At 41.5% G+C, this 20,507-nt stretch overlaps 1 protein-coding gene across 5 annotated transcripts in view; it reads left to right on the forward strand.

The window, feature by feature from the left end:
* Positions 1–20,507, forward strand: part of LOC128771889 (1-phosphatidylinositol 4,5-bisphosphate phosphodiesterase beta-1) — a 154,679-nt gene that overhangs the window by 25,883 nt on the left and 108,289 nt on the right. For 3 of the 5 annotated variants that reach the window (XM_053887727.1, XM_053887728.1, XM_053887723.1), the window contains exon 1: positions 8,202–8,408. The exons of the other annotated variants lie outside the window; for them this stretch is intronic. The gene's annotated coding sequence lies outside the window, so the exon portion shown is untranslated. Of the gene's footprint in view, positions 1–8,201; positions 8,409–20,507 lie in introns of those variants that run through there. 5 annotated transcript variants of the gene reach the window in all.

The raw sequence follows: 20,507 nt of genomic DNA on the forward strand, positions 1-20,507 counted from the left end.
AGAATTGTTGGGAGCCAGATACATTTTTCCTTATCTAATCGCAGCCACTGATCCAATTACACACTGATTGAAATGACAACATAGAAAAGCAAACTGTGGCTGCCAGTGAGGACAGGTACTGATATCTTATCTGAGACTAAATGAACGATCAACCAGGGAGCCCCCTCTGAGGTTAAACTGTCCCACTTCCAGACTGATTCTGACAGTGTATCGTAAGAAAAAGCTGACACATATAAGCTTTTCTCACTTGTTAATGTCTCAAAAATAATAAAATAAAGAAGCCCTGAATGGATTTCAGTGTTAAAATGTATGACCCTGAGTAACACAAGGTATTTTGAAGATAAGTTTACATACAAAAGAGAAAGAGTCTGTGATCTCAAACAAAACTCTTTCAGTTGAAATGTGTTTTCCTTCCATGCCTTTTTAGTCTGTGGCGAATAGATGGCACAGAGTGAATTGGTTTTCCCTTTCACAATATTGGTTTTTCATTCCAGACTCAATGAGATCAATGAGGGAGACTGGAGACGGCAAATTCAAAGTAACATCAAGTTGTTATTGGGTTTTTTTTGTCTGTCGACTGTGATGTTCTATAGACTATGAACAACGTGAACCAAGTTAAGTTACGATCAGTGGGCTGTCCAAGTTGTCCCCCACTTCTCGCATTCGATTCTGATCAGACTGAATGAATTGGGTGTCACTTTTAACCATGTCCTTGATGGAGTCTGGACACTACTTGTTGATATGTGCTGATATGTACCTATTGTTGGTTGAGTGACAGCGCCCTGAGTCGAAGTATCTGTTGAGGATTCAGCCTGGGATCAAAGTAAAGTTGAGACGTTTGATTCCAGACGTATGCTGTCTGTTTCTTGCGAGTAGTAAAGTCTCAACAATGATCAGAAGTGTCTGTTATTTTCTTTGTATTGCAATTTCCTTTCAAATATAAATTATTTCCCTGCAGCGAAGAACATTCTCCGCCAGGAGCCCATCTCTGTTTTCTAAGAAACATTAGTCAGCTCGGACTAAAAAAATCCTGAGACTTTTCCCGTGTGGACGTATAATGTACTTAAAAGACCCATGTTTGCCAGGTGGCTACTGGTGTATTTTTATGTTGGTCAACCATCTGCGCTCCTCTCAGACAGCCAGCATTAGCTGTAATCTGTGTCTCTCACCGGTGACTAAACAGAAGCCTAACTGGAATTATTTATTAAGAATTATGTTGATGTATGGTGAAATAATGACCTGAACACCCAAGATGAATGTGAATTTGTTATTTGTCCAAGACCTTTTGTTGATCTGATTGTTCATTTAGCCTTTCTTTGTGGGCACGCCAACCTTACTCAGCGGAATAATTTACAACAAACCACCATGATATCTGCTTTTTCCCAACTAATGGATGTATCCCTTACTTGGATGGAAACTCCCAGGAACTGTAGATAAAAGACTCTATTCAAAAGGTCCATCGAGAGGGGAGTACTTGAGACCTCTTTTTTTAACTTTATTAACACCGAAGAAGAGTCAGACGTGGTTTATTGTCTTGTGTGCACGACAGACCTGCCCAGTCCTTTGCACGCCACAGTATGTGCTCCATGTGTGCGTCCCTGTACACATGATGTGCTGGATGTGGACAGAACGGCCTTCTCTTGTCATCACGTACATTCCAAGAGTCAGGGGGCAGACGAAGCCCTAAGATGACACCGCAGATCCAACTATTAGCCTTTCACCTGCTGTTAACAGCAACTTGGCCCGCCTCAGAGGACCTGCATTCCTCCGCTTTGAGCCAGATGTAGTCTTAACACACTTGAACATGCCTACAAGCAGATAATCTTTCAAGATTTTCTCCAGAAAAAAAAGGCTCGGAACACTGTGTTTTTGGGACCTAACAGGGTATTTACTAGGTGACGGTCAATGTCCCAGTGGTCAGTAAGCGTTGACAGTTGATTCATGGCTGATGTACTATATTAATTTTATTCTTTAGTCAAGAGCATTTCTTAAGACTAAGAATTTGCCTAGCCCAGTCTGGATTCTTTCTCATTGCCCAGCCTTTGGAAAAAGTCACTCAAACTGACTACTGTTTAATATCAGTAATGGAGAAAACTTGCTTGGTGACTAGATGACTGAAGCGATCAAAAACGTCAATTGTTTTTTTTTTAAATCACGTTCCGACCTTTGGTGCAAACAGAGCGTATGCATACCTATGCTCACAAGGCATGCGTGATCAAAGAACCAAGCACGCATATTTCCTCCTTTTATTATTACTATAGTGTAGGATCTAGAGTTAAACTGATCGTGCACCTGCTAAGACCCTCTCACTCCCACCCATGTTAATCCAAAATGATGATCAATATCATGCTAGTGTCTTTAAGATGTGCTTGTTTGAACTTTACATTCACTTCTTACTTATTAGTTTACTTGGTTATTTTGCTTATCACTTGTTTTGCTAGTGATTTATAAACTCCCTTATCATTCAATATGATGAGCTGAATACATGTGATAACTAAAGCAAAATACTTAAATTCAGAGAGCCAGTTTAACTGTAATATACAGAATGTTTGAGTATTTTTGTCATTATATAATATGTATGACACGTGCATCTGAGTTTTATCCATAGTGTATAGTAATGGTTCAGCTTGTGGGATATGAATGATGGTGATTTGTTTGACAGGAGAGGCAGTACTACTAATAATGCTGCACACGTGCGCTCATGGAATGAAAGAGATTGTGGGGGGACACATTTCATATAGGTTGATCCCAAAATGGAAACCCCACCAAGGTCAGAGACGGCCAGTTAGAAAGCCAGAGTCAATATTTAGGGCTCCTGAGCATGTGGCACACTTCTCAACCCACTAATTTGAGCAACAAGTCCACCTCCAGATTATATAGCCTCTAGGAGATCTGAAGAGAAGGTCCAAACCTTGCTCGCATGTTTCAAATATTGAGAGGCACGATGGGGTTGGTCACTGACTACAAACCTTGCACAATTTGCCAAATTGCCACGCTGTTTATTCGTTTTAATTTCCTGCAAAAAAAGGGAGTTCAATGGCTCTTTGATCAGACGGCGAGGCTTTGCCTTTTATCTCCATCCCAAGTCTGTCATTATCACCATCATTATTATACTGTATGTTCCAAAGTAATTATACAACTGCTAAATAAATGATCTCTGTTTTATTAAAAGTGAAGTGAAGTTTCAATATCTTCATACAGGATTTGCTTTTTTAGAAAATTAAGCATTGTAATAACCAATAATTCACTCAGAGTATGAATAGCTTTAAACTTCAAAGACATTGAACATGTAAAGGAAACATGAAGATATGCTCCATTGAGCAAACTAGCTAGCATGTGAGGCGGCTACTTCCATTTTAGAGTGAGAGAGAGGGTGAGAGAGGCCGTGAGGGATAAGTACAGGGATCTGCCCTTTGAATGCAGCTCCACTCATAAAGACACCACGCGTCACTCAATTATATGTCTGCATGATTAGAAGCTTGGGCTACGTAAACAGCCAGTGTAAAAATTTACATTTTACCACTTAAGCACAAGCAGCTGTTTACAGGCCAAGCAAGGAAGGAAAACGCTGCGGAAATAAGGGCACACTCAGAACTGTCATATCTGGCTGAGGCTGGGATTTACTGTCAAGCACAACGACTGTAGCAACTTCAATTCTCAAAATCTTTTTTTTTCATACACAGCGTTCCTGCAGCTTTCTTGTTTCAAGCATTAAAAATGTCAAGATCCAATTGTCCTGACCTTCACAGGATATTCAGTCACAGGCTGAGTGAGATGAAAGGGCGAGCACTCTATATATTTCATCTGCGGTGTCAAGTCGTGAACGATAATCTGAGCTCCGGCTTCAAATTTTCTTACCTCACTTTCACAAAAAGCATTTCAACCTTTTCTGACAGATTAAAGAACGCAATCACTGCCAACCCAGTTATTGTTATTATTTTTCCTTGTAAAACATTTACTAGGTCGTGCACTTTCATCCAACTAAGATTTATTAGTTAACATTTAGAAGTCCTGCGCACTTATCTACACGTGTACCACACAAACGTGTCCATACTCTAGATGAGCTTCAATATCTTCAAAATGTTTGCTCCTCTTTATGTAATCACAAAAGATTGCACTCAATATTTCAACCAAAATAAATATTTTGTGTGGATTTTGTCTTTTTAACACTGATGAAAACTGTATTTTGCAGTTTAGATTCAAACATTTTTCTGTTTTGTTTAAGCTAATACACACATGCAGAACCCTATGAATTTCATTTACTCTGTAAAGGGTCTATTCAAAGTCATACATTTATTGTTTCTTTCTTCTTAATTAAATTAAGGGCAAATTTTGTTCATTTTATACTTGTTTTTGCATTCAATTACAATGCCGATTATTTCTTCCCTTCGATGACCTAGCAGGGGTGGCAACGCAGTCAGAGGCTAAGAGCCACATTGTTTTACCGTGTTGCTGAAAAGAGCCACGTCCTACAAATATGTAAGGCTGTAACCTGAACAGCTGGTCATGTGACTTAGCGGCAGTATGGCGGTTAAAGCACATCCCTGTGTGTCACAAGGTTGCTGGTTCGTGTCCGGTGTATCTCTCTGGTGCGTGTATTTTTAAAATTAATACATTTTACCTTGATCCTCCTCGAAATATCAAGCCACGTAAATAGTAATGTGTGCACCATTTATTTTACTTACAGATTTTTTTTCGTGGCTCATGCCACCATTAACGTGGCCCCGGTCTGTGTGTGTGAGCGACGCTGCAGACTGGTGCGTCTCATCTTCACTCCACTGAATTAAACAGACTTCACGACGATCAACAATGAATGATCGGTGAAACACATGCCATACGTTTAGTTTAGGGAATGACAAAGTGAAAGTAATGTAATGTAATGTTGGAGCACATGCTGTGAGGTTTATTGTTAGTTAAACAAAAGTCTTTGAACAATAGTTTGACATTTCGCTGGAATAGCTCTTACATTTTCATCTTATTTCCTGTGTAAACGATGATGTCACTAGCAACTTGACCAAAATAGCAGCCAGTTTGACGGCTTATTTGGTAAAGAGGTACTTTTTTTTTCCTATTAAAGCCCCATGCAATGGTAATTGAGCTGTGCAATTAATATGCATAGAATGGTCAGATAATGAAATAGATAAAAGGTAAAAAAAAAAAAAATCTATCAAATAATTTATCTCAAATTGTGATGTCATTTGTAAAATACATAAACTGATATTAGTGCACAGTCGGCGTTAGAAAAAAGTGAAAACAAAGCCTTACATTAAAATTTTGATGAGGTAGAATGGGTTTTAAGGAGGCTAAGTGCCTGTATTTATAGGTGTTTGCAATGATGATTAGGTTGCAAAAAAGGTTGTTTTTCACTTTTACACAAAAGTTTGGTCACAGTAGAGCTTTGCTTTTATTTTAATACCTTGCTTAGTCTTATTCTTACATCACTCGCTGTATTAAAGCTGTATTAGGTAACATTGTGTCTAGGATACAGATGATATTATTCGGTCGTATTAATGGATAATAATCCGAACCATGCGTTTGCTGTTTTAGCGAGTGGCTGCATCTCCAGGTGACTGGAAACAGATTTTTTTTCAGGTGGTTGTAATTATCTGAGAACAAACCTGCTCCATTGTCACATTTTATTAGGATAGTGTTTTACTGAGCTGTTTTCAGACCAGCAGGCCAGTCTGACTGAGTGAAGGAAAGCTCAGTGTTGTAGGCTATAGGGAGGACCTGATTGTACTTTGGCATCCACAGAATGACATTATAGCTGTGCGGTTTCATGATAATAATAATCTTCAGGGCAGCTGTATAAACATTTAACTGACATCCACTCCCTGGGCATGCAGTATGTATCTTTAACTTCAACTTGGGCCAGTCTGATGCAACTGTTCATATCTCCGCCCATCTCTCTCTTCTCTCAGTGTGAGCTGGCTGCGCATGATCCATGCTAGTATTTGCTGCAAATGTCAATGGAAAAATGAATGTTCACATCACATTGAGCGTTTAGTGTTTAAAAGGAAACACATCATGTTCCAAATACAAGCTCCCTCGTGTGATTTACTGCACCCACTCACAAGGAGCTGCTGCGTTTAAAAAAAATTTGCTTTGAAATTCTGGGAGACAAAATCTGGTCCTTGAAATGGCCCCTAACAACGTTGCCTATTTCCTGGTAACATTTGTCTTAATTCGTGGCAGTTTGTGTAAATATTTATGCCACTAAACTAACTGCTCTGTGTATAGTAAGCCCCCCAATCTTCCCTGGAATGTGATTTAATTGGCGGTTTCCTCTGTTTATCCCGTTTCATACAGTTATGAGCGAGTTTACAGTAATGAGTGATCAGGTAGATAAAATATGGTCTTAAATTAAAGGTCTTCTTGTGAGGAAATCAAATGAAGGTTAATACCCATTTCATGCTGTTGTCTGTAATTCACATTCTCTCATCACATGCCAGATTACCATTATGTGTCATTCATAATACAATAAACAACGTCCAGATGGTTTGGATTCCCTTGAATATACACAGAGCAACAGAAGCTATGGGGAGTACTGCTGGAGTTCTCTGAGAATTCCCTTCTCCAGACAGCCAGCCCATCCTGCTTTCAGCAGCTGGCATATTACGTCCTGCAAAGTGGCCTGCTCAGTCTCATAACGTTGAGTCGAGGAAATAAGAACAATTAGAAACAGTTCGACGACAGTCATTACTGTCTTGTGTCAGCTTAAATCATAGGAGTGGAAGCTGTTTAAACAAAGTGTTTTTTGCAGGCATTTTGAAGCTGCAATGTTGAGATACACTTCTGAGTCATCATGCAGAAACAATGTGTCATCAGGTGGTTATTAACAAAACCTTGGGTTATAATGATCATTCTAAAGATTTAGCGGATAAAAGTGGCTGATAATATGAAGCTTATATCAGCTTTTCCACATCTACTGCATCAGTAGCAGCCCCACAAAAGACTATTATAACCAATGGTGTTGTTTAACAATTGATGATGAAGTTTTTGTGATGCTGCTCAGCTGATATTTTTTTTAAGTAGTCCCTCATTCATTGCCTTTTTTTTTTAAGAGGGTTGTGATCGGGAACCTGTTGTTGCTACTTGGGATGAGAGGCTTATGCATTCTCAGTCCCCAAATCTGCCGCATCCATGCATCCATGCTGTGGCATCCAAGCTACCACATCCTCACTGCCACATCCAATCTGCCGCATCCACAGTGCCACATCCACTCTGTTGCATCCATGCTGCTGCATCCACGGTGCCACAGCCACACTGCTTCATTCATACAGCAGGATTCACACTGCCGCATCCACACTGCAGCATCTGTATTGCCGCATCCACGCTGCCACTTCCACACTGGGGCATCCACGCTGTCACATCCAGGCTGCCTCAGCCATGGCACACTGCCGTATCCGGACCACTTCATCCGTGCTGCTGCATTCACACTGCCATACACTCCTGCTCACTGAGGATTGACTTCTTTATTTTGACCAATGTTTCACACCTGAGTGAAAGTGAGAGGCAGATCCTGGAATGAGGGAGTCTTTCGGTTTTGCTGACAGCCCCAAACACACAAACCAACAGTAGCCTGTTGTGAATGTTGCTATTTCTAATTCATATTTTTACACTATGTTTGTCAATGTTGAATCCTATCACACAGTCAGCATCTTTTAACATTTCCATCTTTTGACAAAAAATTAGGAAGTTACCGACTCTTTTATTGATGTTGACAGAGTTATGCACTAAATGTAATAAATGTTTTCAGATCTGACAAACAAATCAGAAAGCGTATGACATCAGTGACATCTTGGAGTTCAGCTGTCCTCGAACTTAAAAACGTCTGTTTTGATGGCTAACTCATATCCGTGAGTGATTTATCTTGGAATATTTTTCCTCTGTAGTTGTGGCAGCAGACAAGGAAAAGACCTCTCGTCGGGTTTTTATGTTTGGATCAGTGGGAAACACTGGGCCTCTTGTCACTATGTTGAGTTTTACTCCAGAATGAAACATTCTATTTTCCTAACCTGGTTAAGTAATCACATTACCTAAGACTCCATAAAGGGAACAAACAGTAGCGTATCACCCTGGCTTCTTTTTTATGAGACTTGAGTGGCAGATTGGTTTTCATCAAAGCGGGAAGCCAAAAAGTCATAAAGCCGCGCTGTTACTCTAAGAATACTATGTTTTCTATCATATGTAGAACATCTGGTGAAAAGCAATTTCCACCCAAGTGTTTTAGTATTTCCTCCTAATTAATTTCACATGTACATGACAAGAGCGTGCGGCCTCCCAGAACTCAGGCACAAAAGCCAGCTTTGTTTCAACATACGGAAAGTCATCTGTGGTTCCTGCTTAAAAAAAACGAAAAAAAAACAACTTTCCTGCTTGATGTCAGAAGTTAAAGCAGCATTTCGGTGAGAAAACTTGTATTCTCATGTGTCCTGCGGCCAGACGGGTGCATTAGGTACGTTACTGTCAATGGATTAGTGGCATGAGACGAGCAGTGGAGTTTAAAAGTGAAACATGCTTATCTGTGTAGACAGGTATTTGTGATAGAGTTCCAGTATAATAAATTCAGATTCTGGATCCAGATTTACAATTGTTGTCCTCATATCTTTCATCTGTTTGACAGGCTGCAGTGAAAGTGTTGACTGATCAAAATAATATGACTGTAGTGCTTATTATGTTCGACACGTGACCGTGCACGTATGACCCCCAGTGGTGCCATTTTTTAACCAACCTGTAACAGATGACATACTCTCCATTTGAGCCTGCCCTAAACTGGTCACCTGCCTAAAGTAGGGCTCATACAGACAAACCAACATGAAGACACTCGCACCTCCAGATAATTTAGAGTCGCCTCTGTTTGTATTTGGACTGATGGAGGAAATCGTACTGCCAGGCCATGTCAGCACTGATAAACTCCACATAGAATGGATTCAGGTTTACTCTAACCTGTGAGTTGCGTTAAGCTGGATTTGTACCTACGACCGTCTAAAGGCCCATTTATGCTTAACGTTACAGACGGATCCAGATATGGAGGGAGCTTTCTGTCCATGCTCTGTGTTCGTTTCCTCCATATTTCTGCATGTTTCCAGAAGGCTTACGGATACACAGCAGGGCGCAGTGTTGCTGTTTCTACCCGATACATCGCTCTAATGAGACATGTAGAAGACATAACAATGGCGGAAAGTCCTCTTGTCGCGATGTATTTCATTTATCGCCACCACTGCCTCCTCCAATGCTGCCTGCATTGACTCTTTTTTTTTTTTTTTTGCAAGATGTACATTATCAATACTTCGTCCACAGTCGCCATGTTGGATTTGGAGATTGTCATTGTCATAAACTTTTGACTCTCGGCCGCTGGATATTTTGATGAACAGCAATACCGATCTATAGAAAGCATGTATGGGATCAGTGACGGTAACATCGTTTGAATTGGACTGGTACAATTTCGTACATAAAGAGAGCATCAATGGGCCTTTACTGTCAGGCAGCATCAGTAAGCGAAAATGTTATTTTCGGGACTTTCTAGACATGTTCTTGGTCAAAATTCAAATGCAGAACAAAATGCACATGCAAAATAACCCTTCACTAGTTTGTTTTTCTTGTGCCTAGACGAGTCATTAGCTTTTCAAGTATCGTTCCGCAAGGTGAAAATCTAAACCATAAAACAGATCAACGTTTGAACAAAGACCATGAGACATAACGTTCTTGTTTTTGCTTGTCTGAGTGCCGAATCAAAGGAGCTCACACAACATTGGCGTCGACAGACTCAAAGTCGACTTGATCAGATTAACCATTAAAGAAAGAGATGTGAGCATACAGTGGTATTGTTTTTAAAGTTTATCTCGATGTCGCTCTCGCCGAGACATGTGTTTGGAGAGGGCGTCTGGGACCACCATGCAACGTTTGTTTGCCAAAACCACACATTTCTCACCTGAGGAGCTCTTCCTCACATAGGGTTTCCCCCCCCAAACTTTTTGCTTATTCATCACTGCAAGCTCTTCATCTTGAAGGAGATGTGATGCATGGCTACAGAGGAAATAACTGTCTAACGCCGGCTTTTCATAGGTCTTGTCTGTGCATAGACTAGCAAGAATGGGTGGTATTTTACCCACACTGATCACGAAGTAAGATACATGCAGGTGTTTACAGGATGGTTTTGAAGTTGAAGAGAGATGGTCCGCTCTGATTAGGGCCCTGGGAGCAGGACGGACACTGCTGGTGTCTCTGCTGACACACATCAAAAGTCTTCCATATCTCCTTATTTCTCTTCACCATCTACAGTGTACTTTTTGTAGCTTCGTCTGACTCATTTGGCACCAAGAGGCCTTCTTCTGGGAAGTCTGTTTAACCTCTAAGCCGTTGCCCTTTTTGTGTTACTGGGAAAAAACGATCAAGGATTCCTATTGTTCCGAAAAATCACTATTACCTTCTATTTTTGAGTCGCTCAGCTGCAGCAGGCAATGCTGCCTTAACCACAGTGAAGAAGCCTTTTTGGTGGAGCTTCAAAGCATTTTTCCTGGGCGGCAGAGTTACAGCCTCTTTGTGGCATGGGTTATTTGTCATAGGGTTTGGAGGGACTTGTTTCATTCTGTTCTCTGAAAAAGGCCCATGCGTGAGTGGTTGAACAGTTTTAAGTTTCAACTTTGAGCCCCAGTATTACAACCCGATGACTGACGGGAAAAATGGGGTGAGCTCTTTTTCTGGCTGGAACAATAACACCAATAAGAAGGAGAGGGAAACAACAGATTAGACTACTGATCTCAATCTTCTCTTCTTTGGTTATTGGGAAATAATAGCTCTGAAAGGAAGTCGTTTAAAAAGGGGGCCTTTAATCAATTCTCCTTTGACGAGCAAGTGGCATGAAAGTCTGGTGTGAGAGGGAGAGCGAGCTTCTGGAGCTCTGAACATGGTGTGGGGGAAGTACGAGCAGGATGGGCTTTAATTTGTGCTCTCATCGTGTCCAGGCACCTCCAAAGCACTCCATCACACCACAGCAGGCCTTGATGCCATGTGTGAGTGCAAGAAAAAGCTTCATGGTGGTACAATGTCAATGCTCAAATGACCACCAACTCGAAATGAAACACCACCCCCATTTTTAAAAGGTCCTATTGAGAGCCCAGTGTTATTTTAAAAGGCGCATAAGGTAGCAATTTCCCTCAAATATGGCGTAGCCCAATAACTGTTGAAGTAACTGACACCATGTCAGGACGAATTAAAATGTTTTACAACATACACAGAGCACTATAGGATGTGAGAAAGTATCCGAATTTCGAGCGAACTTAGCAACCTGGAATCAGGAAATATTACTTTCTTTACAGCCCCGAAGCTTAAATTTAAAGCAGGAAGAGGCATTTAAAGGAGGAAGTGTCGTCGGTTCAGTGCAAGGTTGAAAACAGAATCAATAAGAAGAAGGTTTTATGACACCGTTGAAAATGAATGATGGTGTCTCAAGATCTTCAGGGTAGTTCGCCGTCTCATTTTGTTTTATAGTCACAAGCAAAAAGCACCGGCTGTGAACCCGGTGAGTGAGTACTTTGTTCATTCCAAAGCACGGGCAAATCTGTTTTAAGTTCAAGAGAGAAGGAACCCTTCAATTTAAACTTTAAAAATGAAGTCATTCATCGCCCGCTCAACTGCGCTATGACCCATAAGGTTAGGTAAACATGTTGCTCCTGCAATGGGGCCAGTAGACCCTGCTTACTGCTCAGCCGTGATGGGTCACGGCGCAGTTGAGCTGACAAGTGTGGTGCTGAAAGTATGACATGAAATGAAGGAAAAAAATATTTATTTGTTGCTCTACGATTCATTGCTAGTGAAAGGTCCTCTGGCTCGTCTGAGAAAGGTAAAGCCCAAGTCTGGGCGAAATGAGGAAGAGAGCGGCAGCCACAATGTGCTGAGCCCAGCAGGCCTCCTCAGATGTATTACTAGCTCCAGCACGGGCTGGAATGTAAGGAATCCTACTCGGCTGAGGTTCTGGTGCAGGGGTCCAAACATTACATTGCTCCTCACACTCACTTTTACTTTCCTTGCTGTTTTAGGATAAGTGTCTGTAACGCAAGCCGAATTTCCCCTCACCGTGTTGATGCTGAAAGAGTGGCGCCAGATAGTGTTCCGAGAATATATGGATTTCGAAGAACACATTTGGCAGGTGCCAAGCTCCTGCAGAGGAACCAAACAAAGCACTTGCTTCGGGATGCACATAAGCTGCCGCAGCTTTGACGTGAATAAGAATTGCACCCTGGACGTTGCTAATGTGACACTAATTGCTTCTTAGTCTGTCAGAAGCCAAAAGAGAGAAGAGACAGAGAGACAGAGGATGAGAAAACGAGGGAGCAAGAGCGCACCGAGTGCTGACTGAGGGCAGTAATGACTGCCAATGGAATGCCTTCACCCGTAATCCTCCCTGTCATTGCTGACAGATCCTCTTGACCTCCGAACTCCTGATGTAAGGAACAAAAAGAGAGGAAGTCACAACTTAATAAAAATTACCACGTAGTTAGTGCTTGTTTTGGTGTTGCAGACGACTTAAGCTACTGGATTTAATGGGTGCAGTTACTGCTTGTGACAATCGGAGTCCTATTGTAGCTGATAAAGTTGCTTTGGATGTGCACTTTGATTGTTGCCCAGTGTTTTCCAACACGTTGGGCCAAAGGGCATTCATTTCCCAACACTAGTGTGCACAAGAGGGAAGACAAAAGTGCGTATGTGCTTAAGCCTCTTAACAGTATATATATTCAGCTTTTACACGGCTTTTAATGTTTCCTGTGGTATGCCCAACACACACACGCACGCAAGTATCTGCAGTGTGTGTGCATAAATGCATGTGTATTGGAGGCACACTGTGATCTATTTTTCAGCAGGCTGGCGAGGTCTGAAGCCATCAGCCAAAGCTGTCAAAAGTTTGTCATCAATTCTCCCTGCCTTGTCATCGGCCTTATCTGATCTCGCTGCGTTTCTCGCTGCATGTTCTCCTCCCACATGGCTAAAGGAAACACAGACTCCCTGTGCTCAGGAAATCCAAGGGAGGGCCCTTTCAATGCCCCTTGTCCAATTTATGTGCTCTGTCTCGGACATGTTTTCATGAAATGCCCATGTATCACTTTTGTCCTGTGAACACATAGAGGTTAATCAAATACTTTTTTTCTTAGTATTCCTTAGTTATTAACAGTCAAATTTACTTTCATCCAAAAAAGTGGATCCTGAATTGACTTTGTGAACGTCTTCAGTGAGTGTAATAACAGCTGCAAAGCTCACTGTAGAACCATCTTCAAATAATTTACAGTGAAATTGAAGTACCCACTTCAATACCCTGTCTACGACAACTGACCTTGCATGTGTTTTTAGCGCATGAAAGTAAATCTTAGATTAAAGATGAGGCTGAGTTTAGATATTTTAGATGGAGACCAACATAATCCACATGAATACATTCCTAGTTGTTTTTTTTCTTCAAAATGCCTAATCATATTTGATGTTTATTTGACAACATTGATATCATTTTACAACCTTATTGGATGATGTGTATTGGAAAATAGTCTTTACAAAATAATTATACTATGTTAAGATTCATACTCCGCTCACCAACGTGATCCAGAAGCATGCATTATAAGAGTCGTGAAAACAGGAAAACAGGAAGCGCTTGCATTACCGTTGCATCTATCTACAGCAATAAGCACAAAGTGTGTTAATATCTGACATCATCTCCATATTATTATGATGGATGCGGTTTCAAGCTTTGGAGAAATCCCGACCAAATTCTCTCAGCGCTTTTACTGAAAATATGATAAATTGGTTATTGGAATTGAACAGTATTTGCTTACAATAATTACAACCTTTCCACAATGTTATTTGACCCACCCAGACACAAACCACAGCTAGTATGCAGGTACAAGGCGGAGAAAGAAAGAAAGTTATTGAGTTAGATGCATCCTTGACCGACTCACTCCTGCCAGTACGTGCATTTAGAATGGGGAGTGGTGTATTTATTCTATTTTTTCTTCTTCGTCTTGCTGCTCTTGTGGAACTACCGGATGACAGTCCCATGCCAGTCCTTGTGTGTAAGCATGTCATTGTCATGTTTCTGCTCCTACTCTCTTCCTCCTCCTGAGTCTGCCTCACTGACAAATCATTTGACAAACATGCAATCACCATAGTTACAGACAGCCCCTTTAGTTAGCGTCGAGCGCAGTGTGAATTATGGTTTAGATGGGGACCTTTGAATTATGGGTAAGAGGAGTAGGAGGAGGAAGGATCTTTACACACTTGTGCCACAGAGAAGTGCTGACAGAGAGCTGGCCAGGCAAGCCAAACAACAAGAGGCTAACCCAAACACGGGCCGGCATTAGTGGAGAATCACGGCCTGGGCTGGGTCAAGCGGTGCATCTTACCACAGAATAGTGAAGATAGTGCGTGACCTTCCGCGCTGCTCGCTCCAGCCAACTTTGCGAACCAACACTTTGAAAACAGCATTGCAAGCATTCCTCTCTAATTGTACATTTGTCCTCTTTCAAAGGGAAAAGTGTTAAGCCAGATAAAAGAATCATGGGATAGGGCAATAGGACCAGCATCCGTCCATAGCCTCCTTAGGGCTATTTAAAGGTACAGTAGGCTGTATTTTCCGCCGCATATTGAGGCACCCACCCTTCCGCCTGGCTCCATATTGGAACCAGATGCTGCTGGATGCGAGGCCCCACTAATTTAAGTGGACAGGGCAGATGGAAGCAACTCGCCCTGCATGCATACCACCCCCTGTTGGCTTTCATGTGATGAAACATTTTTGTAGTATGGTGGGGGAGGTCCATTCATCTGCGCATAAACCCTCACACACGTAGCAATGTATTAAATATAGCAGGAGCACACATTCATGTGCACATATGTGTGCTCCTGCTCACAGGAAGTGCTCCACACTACCACAAACACTGTCCAACAGAGACACACATGTACACACAGACACACACACACACACTCTCATGCATGACTTCAGTATGTTGGCTCTGCTCAGGAATGGTATTTGCAGATAGAAAAGTCATTTTTCTGTGATGGATTCGCTCTGTATAAGCATTTTTGTGGTGCATATTCTGTATGATATTACGTGCCAAAAAGGTTTTTATGAGCCATTATTTTACAATGAGACGATGGCTGACCTGAAAGTGACTGGTGTGGTTACAGGACTGGATGTTTTTAGCTAAAAAGGAAGCATAAAATCCTCTGATCAATTTTCAAAAGTGACAGGGATCCATTGGAGTTTGATGTTGATGCCTCTTCTTTCTATAAGCAGGGCTGCTGTTTAACGCTTGGTGCGACCAGTTAATCTGAGCTCAGTTTGGAGGACTTCCCTGAAATCCTGGTTGGGATGATGGAAGCCAAAATTCCATCTTTCCTTTTTGGTCGGTTAGTTCCTGTACAGGGTCGCAGGGTGCACAACCTTATCATAGAGTGCCCGTCAGTGCATCTCCGGGGCACATATAGACAGCCAAATTCGCAGACATATACTCACGCCTACGGACAATTTGGAGTCACCAATTAACCTTTGTATGTTTTTGGGGGGAGGATTGTAGAGTTCCTGTAGGAAACCCACGCAAGCGCGGTGAGAAGGTACAAACTCCACTCTGTAAGGACCCAGATTAGCTCCAATCTCAGAGTTGCCTCAAGCTGGATTTAAACCCAAGGCCTTTTTGCAGTGAGGCAGCCACTGCTTCACCATGTAAATAACTTCAGATAGGTATGTCTTCAGTGATACATTTTGGCTGTTGATATCGAAGGCTGCCTGATAGATGTTACAGCACATCTAACTCGACTGGACGTCTTGCAAACAGAGGGTCACTAACAGCAAAGACTAGCCTGTCCTCGCTGGAAGACACTGGTGCTAAGCCTGCAATTCTATCCCACCATGGGTTACAGCACTGCCTAGCAACTGTATTGTGTCGTGCTTTGGTGCGCTCAAGTGTGTACCAGAGCGTCAACGCATGTGGTGTGAATTTGAGCGTTGGACTCTACATATGTCTGCAGCAGTGTGAGCCCTCCATAGTGTGCTCTTTGTCTACAGAGGTGGCAGGTAATTGAGTCAAAGAGGATGGAGGAATTATGGCTGGGAAGCAATTTGAAACGTTGTAAGGCTTTAAAGCCAAACCCTGACTGGTGGGGGAATTGTCGTGACACAGTTCACATGTTTATTGCTGCCAATACACTGTGCTAACACCAAATTAATCAGCAATATTTAAATCCTGCTGTTGTCCTACTCATCCTCATTGCTTGTTACAACTTCAACCACTGTGGCCCTGTAGAATTGTTTGGTAGCCATTCAATGATGCTTAGTAAATCAGATTTTTACCACTGGTTTACCAGTTCAAATCTCAAATGACAAGGGTTTAAAACCAGGTTGCGTTCCTAATAAAAAAATAAAATTAGGTTTGAAAAAAGAATATTTGGTTCACTGGACACTTGTGTACTGGATTTGTAAATGAAAGCTCTGAGGCAGTATCTGAAGAAGCCGCAAATCAAAATCATGACACCCAGCGGCCGAACCTGGTCAATTAATTTAACCAGTTAAAATTGAAGAGCAATCCATCCATTTTCCACCACTTTTCTCTCAATCTATTCAGAGTCTCTCCCGCATGAACAACAAACAAAGTTGGACTCCACTGCCCTGTAGTGTTGAATGCAGTGTTTGTTTACATGGAATCATAACAGCCCAAATCTATCTTTTGATAACGGGTTCCACCGTGGGAACAATTTGTCGCCATGTACAGTAGATGCTTTACTGGAGATGGTGCTGACACCAGCGGGCTCTTGCATATTATCTAGACATTCAATGCACATATGCTGCACTCATCACAACAACAATGAACTTTGCCATAATACACAAGGTCCTCCACATTGTCCACATAAATGATACGGGATAAAGCAGTACGATACTGGTAGTGGAGTGACGCAAAAACACTTAGTGTGCATTCCGCAGACAAGGTGTCACTTGGTGAGAATTTTCCAGCGTCCAGTCTTTTTCTGTTGTGCCATTGCCAAGTAATCCCAGCCTATGTCTATTCGCATTTTAGCAGCTAATATCTGCGATGCATAGCCAGTGAATAAGACCCGATATGTAATTGTATAATGTCTGTTTTTAACAATTAAAGCACAGTTAATGTTCTATAATATGGTAAACATTGTACCTAAATTGTTGCTAATGCCTACAATGGTTTGGTCGCAGCATTTTAATCATAAATATTTTGTCATCTATTCTATTAAAAAAACAGTGGCGTGACATTCTCGAAGAGTCTTCATGTCCTCATCTGGAGAACGTACCTACAGCGAGGAGAAAACTCAGATGGGCCGAGAAATTTCCTCTTTGATAGTGCTTGTTTGTTTAGCTGGTCACGGCCGACCTGCGTTGACCCGATGACTCTGTCTGCAGTTCTGCGCCACTCCAACAAAACAACTCATCTGTGCATTTAGCTTAGCATTAGCTACTTTGAATTGTCAAGTGATGCAGAGAAATTTGAATATCAGTGATTGACAAATTGTGATAAAAGTCAAGTTTGTGCCTGTTTGTTTTTATTAAGTCTCCGGGGATGTCAATTGAAACTTTAACATCTCCAAGAGTGGTGATGGATATAAAATTCAGGATTGAACTTGGCTTCTTTGTGGTCACAAAGTTGGATTTATTGGGCAATGAAATTGTAAAATCTTGTCAATATTGCAATTAATAAGTGCAAACCAACAATCGCTGCAACTTTAAACGTGCCAGCCATGTATCCAAGTTTTGAAAACTTTCTTAGGATGTCAGCAGAACACGTGAATAAATGCAAATAGTATTTGCCTGACAAACTTTGTTGATATAAATGCAACCCTTTCACTGTTTGCATTTAAAGTAGAGTGAGTTTAGAAATGGAAAAGCCATTTTGCTTGTGTGAAATACAGATGGATGGATTATTAAAAGTATTAAATTTGTGCTTTTATTGTTTAATTAATTTTGCTCATGACAGTAATATTTGATGGTGGTCCAAAAACCTCTTAGATTGTACGTGCATGAAGTTTATTACACTTGGTTGCAGTTGGTGGTCGAACCCAGTTGTGCTTGCATTGCCCTCTTGTCTATTGTTTGGATGTTTTTGCATGACCTTTGGGACATTTTTTGAGGTTTTGACAATTCGGCTTGGTGCGTAAACATGTGCCGGGAATCCCCTCCAGGTGTACAGTAAATAATCCTTATCCCGCCGGAATTAGCAATAAGCATCTGAACTGGATTCCTGTCTAAACCTTACACCCTTTCGGAGAAAATTAAGTCGATGACTCACTCCGAATAAATTTGCTGTGGCCCTTGATTCTCTTTTGTTAGAAGCAGCTTTTAGCCATGGAATCCAAGCGCACCGCAACAAGACACTCGCAGATGCATACACACACATTCATTAAGGAACACACACAAACAGAGAGGGGTTAAGGGGTTGCTTTGTTATCATGGGGGGTGCCCTGTGGCTGTGATTAAGCGTTGTTTTCACTATCCCTTCAGTGTCCTAAAGCTTAGCTAGATGTCGCAGCTATGGCAGGAATGCTCGAGCAGAAAGGCCAAGAGGGGGTCACAGCGAGGATGTAAACATAAACATTTTCTTTCTTGCAAGGATTTAGGTCGACCTGACGGCCACGGAACAGCGCAAAGCCTGATCCCTAACTCTGCACCTGGCCCAAGGCGCAGACCTATGACCAGCTTACCTGAGTCTAATCCACCATTTAAAACTTTCATTGAGGGCGCAGGACTGACCTTACATCAGCATCTTAGTTCCAGCACAGGCTTAGTCAGCAACGGGCTGTTGCTGCGTGTAGGAATCAGCAGAGCGGCTTAAGATCCAGATTGCGATCAGAGCGGACAAGAGTTTTATGCTGTTTCTGGAACCACGCCATTCGAGGCTGTTGACAATAGAGTCTTTGTGTCACAATGATTTGCTTGTGTGAGACAATCACAAATATAACGTGTGATTCCTCGTAATTTTATTATATTTCAAGCCTAATCTTAATCATTCAATGTCAACTCTGTTTAACTCGTCCACTTGACTGTTTATTTATTCAGATCTATTCTACATCTTCATCATCCACATGGCCTGCACTGGTGTCTCCTCTAGCTAATATAGATGTTATTATCGATGAATAAGGTGAAGGCTTGTTGAATAAGCAGTTTCCTGTTGTTGGAAATGAAAAGTGTTCAATGGTCGAGGGTTGTCGACTCAGCCATGGTCAGATTCTTGGAGGTTCTTGCGGTGGTCAAGTTATGAAATGTTTATGTTATGTAAGTGTCAAGTATTTGTTGAGACCACTGATCCCTTGTCTGTAGTCCTCGTGAGATCTAGTTTAATAAGCACCTCGGACTCAAGACTACTATGCATGTAATCGGATGTGCACTTGCTGGTTCTCCAGTCAAACCTGTCAGTTCACCCCCTATTATTTAGCTGTCCTTAAAGGCTTTTTGATGCTATATACAGTGACGATATTAGCTGTTATTGAGACACTGTTCAGGGTTTGCTTCACTCCATGTCACTCCATCCTGTGGAGCGAGTCAAAATGCTGTCTGGCGCCACTGAATTGATCAGTTGTTAAATTTTGGTCGTATTGGTGACCTCACACATGACCAGGCTTGTATGTGGTGTCACCACACAAACCTCCTACTGACAATCGCCTCACAGTCTATTCCCTCACATGATCTGTGTTGAGTGACTGTGATGTGTCCGTCAGCCATATATTCTTTCATGATGATATTCTTCAAAGCAAATATCCCTAAGGTATTTATACCATTTGCAACTTACAGATGCTTGTCACGTGACCACCCAAACGTTGCGTTAAAAAAGGCTATTTCAAGCTGCGGTATCATGAAATAGTATTGCAGGTCTGATGAAACAGTGACCGGATTCTCAGTGGCCACTAGATGGCGCTCTTGCTTTAGAAATGGTGTGAGGTTTCATTGAATTAGTTGTTCAAGTCCAAACATTTTACAGTAGACAGCGCCATCTAGTGGCCTCTGTAAATCAGGAAACTGTTTCATGAAACCTCATTTAACCATATAATGTGTTGCATCCCTTTTTCCTACACTGTCATGCGACAGCTTACAACTCTACATTGACTTTGCATAGAAAATTGGACACTTAGGTCTCTAAAATCACCTTAATTGTAAACAGACCCTGCACTCCCTGCACATTCTACATTCCAATAATCTTCCTAATCATGCCATTTATTAGTATTTTTCTTACTTAATTTTCGGAAATCATTTTATTTTTATTATTATTTTATTTTTTATTGTTTTAATCATTAGATTTTAATCTGTGTATTATCAGGTGTTTATTTTTATACACATCTTAAATTGTTGTTTTTCAACCTCAAAACTCCTTACCTCTTTGTACAGAAGTGAATGCGTAACAAACCATGATATCGATGTATTTCATAATGCGAGGACTGTACACCACGTGATATGTGTGTCTTTTCGATAGCAGATCCCATCGTGGGTTGTGGAGCCTCTGTATCTGCCCATA

Source organism: Synchiropus splendidus, chromosome 15, assembly GCF_027744825.2.
Source record: "Synchiropus splendidus isolate RoL2022-P1 chromosome 15, RoL_Sspl_1.0, whole genome shotgun sequence".
Lineage (NCBI taxonomy): Eukaryota > Metazoa > Chordata > Actinopteri > Syngnathiformes > Callionymidae > Synchiropus > Synchiropus splendidus.